We start from the raw sequence: 3,449 nt of genomic DNA on the forward strand, positions 1-3,449 counted from the left end.
ATTAAAAAATATTTATTTAAACAGTATAATAAAGTATAAAATACAGTAAAGTAAATAGTATATAAACTATATACTATAAAAATATATATAAGTATGCAAAACACTTGTTTAGTTGTTAAAATAATGTAGTTTTACAGTGAAAGTTGTTCTTATTTCCTGTGTTTGTCCATCGTCCTGAGGCTTGGTCGGAGCAACGTCTGTGGTAAATCCTGGCGTGATGTGGGTTCATGTGACGTCTGACCCGATCAGGGCGCTGTCTGTGTTTAGTGTAAACGTCCGGAGGCAGCGGCGGGGGTGTATCCCATCCTGTCGGGGTGAACTCCAGCTGCAGTGTGTGTGGACTGAGCGTGTCCGTTCGGATTCGGTGTGTTCCTCGGCAGCAGCTCTGTGGTATGCCAGCACATTCCCCTCTGCTGAGCTGGAGGATTCACTGGGAAAGCAGGAGCGAGAACTTTTCCTGTCACCCCGCCCGCCTCATCCACAACTCACTCAGCTCTTTTTTTTTATCTCACCGGCTGATTGGCCATGAGCTACTGTGAAGGCGCTGTGTCCGGCATCGTCTTCATCAATGTCTTCCTCTTCGTTAGCAATTTCATACATGTTCTCTGATGAAACTACTGGGCAGATACATTTAAAATTTTATATGTTTCTTCCTTGGGGCAATGTCTACAAAGTCTGTTCACAGTTTTGAGAAATTAAAATTTTGGAATTTTTTGACAAATTTTTGAAATATGGAAAAATTTGTCTTACAATGGTCCATATGATGATGGTTTATATGTAAATGGTTACAGATGTCAATATAGTTACTATTGATCACTGATAGGAAGTCAAATATGGACTTTCATTTGGGTCCATGACCTTTGACCTTGAGTGACCTTGAAAGATCAAACTTAGAGCTACGTATGACTTTTGTTACCAATTTTTAATCAAATCTGTAAAACCCAAGTCATAGCCTAAGTATCACCAATCCGTAAGTCCTTCTGTGATTATGCACCTGAATCTCTTCCCTCACAGCAAACAAGTTTGAAGTGTACTCCACCATAAACAATGGTGACACGGTGGTGCAGTGGATAGCACTCGTGCCTCACAGCAAGTCGATGGGGGTGGGGCATTTCTGTGTGGAGTTTGCATGTTCTCCCCGTGTCTGCGTGGGTTCTCTCCAGGTACTCCAGCTTCCTCCCACCATCCAAAGACAGGCACTGATTGGTTAATGGGTTAATCTAAATTGCCCATAGGTGTGAATGTGAGAGTGATTGGTTGTCTCCATATGTCAGCCCTGCAGTGAAATAGAGACATGTCCAGGGTGTACCCCGCCTTCCCCCATAAGTAGCTGGGATAGGCTCCAGAGACCCCCGTGACCTTAGTGAGGATAAACCAGGTTCAGAAAATGAATGAATGAATGAACTCCACCATAAACAGTCCATTTGTTTACAGAGCTGGTTGGTCACTTGGGCATTTGTGGAAATTTGTCGTGACGTGCATTGTGGGAAGCAGAGCTCCACGCAGCTGCAGTAGCAAGAAGCTATGAGAAGCTAGCTACCCCTTCCCACAATGCACGTCGTGTCAAATTTCCAAAAATGCCCGAGTGACCTACCAGCTCTGTTTGTAAACACATGGACTGTTTTTGGTGGAGTACACTACAAATTGTTCACCGTGAGGGAAGAGATTCAAGTGCGTAATCACGGACAGACTTACGGATTGGTGATAGTCGGGTTATGACTGGGGTTTTACAGATTTGATGAAAAATTGGTAACAAACGTCATACGCAGCTTTAAAGTCACCAATGTCTAGATTTCCACAGTCTTCTTCAAAACTACTGATCGGATTTATTTCAGATTTTATACGTAGCTTCCTTCGGATAATGTCTGCCAAGTTTCTTCACAGTTTTGAGAAATTTAGATTTTGACAAATTTTGGAAATATTAAAATGTGTCTTTACTTCTAATGGTCCATATTTTGATGGTTTATAACATGTAAATGGTTATAGATATCAGTCTAGTTCCTATTGATCACTGATAGAAGTCTATATGGACTTTGATTGAAAGAGTTGAGTTCTCCTCCAGTGAAAGTCCCGCCCACTTCTATTGTTAGATTGATGTGCATCCAGACCACAGGACTGGAACATAGAACCGAACCTGACAACCTCATACATTTAACCTGGTACTGATTCTTGTAGAACATGACGCTGACATACAGGGACACTGGTCTTATTTTGTAGTGAATCCTCCACTTCCTCATGTGGTGTTTTCTCCTCCGTCCCCCGTCCTTCAGTCTAATCCAGGACTCATCCATCTCCTGTGGTGTTTGTCCTCCATCCGTCGACCTCCACCTTCCCCTGGTTGAGGCTGTGTTTACTGTCGTCACTCAGGCATATGGATGTCCTCGAACGCGGCATCCGAGTCGCTGTTGGATCAACAGCAGCGTCACAGAGGCCTGATGTTTGTTTTACTAACAGAAGAAACACGAACGCTGGGTTTTCACTGTGACTGACGTGAAACTGGAAGTGAACTGCATTGGCTCGAACACCCTGTTTGATCACAACCCACCGATATTCAGAAGACACGGGAAATATTCACATTCTAGAAGCTGGAATCAGTAGTTTACAAATACGATCAGTCAACTTCACAGTGACCATGTTTGTGAGGATGTGAATCAGTGAAACTCAACTGATCTGAAGGCTTTACCTGTTGAACCTCCTGCGTCTCCACTGTTGTGGTTTTGTGTGAACTGTCTGCATGTCTTTCGTCCCTTCAGCGCGGCCTTATCTGTTGTGTTAGCTGCCTTGGCTTTGTGTGCCGTCGGTTCATCTATATTTAGCAGCAGAGGAATCATGTGTCCAAACCATGTCCACCAGTGTGTGTGTGTGTGTGTGTGTGTGTGTGTGTGTGTCCATGTACATAACCACTGTGTAACAAATGAGCTAAAACCATCACATTGTTTCCACTATTGTCACTCGTGTCTTGTGATTAGGGTCAAATGTGAAGAGGACGCTTCAGGGTCAAAGTTAAACCCAGGTGACGTCTGCAGGGTCCTAATGCCCCCAGAGCACCTCATTAAACACTGAAACCAGCAGGTGGTCTCATGGGGCATCCATCCTTCTCCTCTTCCTCCTCCTCCTCCTTTTTCTCCTCCTTTTCCTCTTCCTCCTCCTCCAGCTTCTTCTTCTCCTCCTGCTTCTTCTTCTTCTTCTTCTCCTCTTCCTCCTCTTCCTGCTCTCTCCTCCTCCTCTTCCTCCTCCTCCAGCTTCTTCTTCTCCTCCTGCTTCTTCTCCTCCTTTTCCTCTTCCTCCTCCTGCTGCTTCTTCTTCTCCTCCTTTTCCTTTTACTCCTCCTGCTGCTGCTTCTTCTTCTCTCTCTCTTCCTTCTCTTCCTGCTTCTTCTCCTCTTCCTCCTCCTCCAGCTTCTTCTTCTCCTCCTCCTCCTCCTTCCTCCTCCTCCTCTTCTTCTTCTC

This window comes from Sphaeramia orbicularis, chromosome 3 (genome assembly GCF_902148855.1).
Source record: "Sphaeramia orbicularis chromosome 3, fSphaOr1.1, whole genome shotgun sequence".
Classification (NCBI taxonomy): domain Eukaryota; kingdom Metazoa; phylum Chordata; class Actinopteri; order Kurtiformes; family Apogonidae; genus Sphaeramia; species Sphaeramia orbicularis.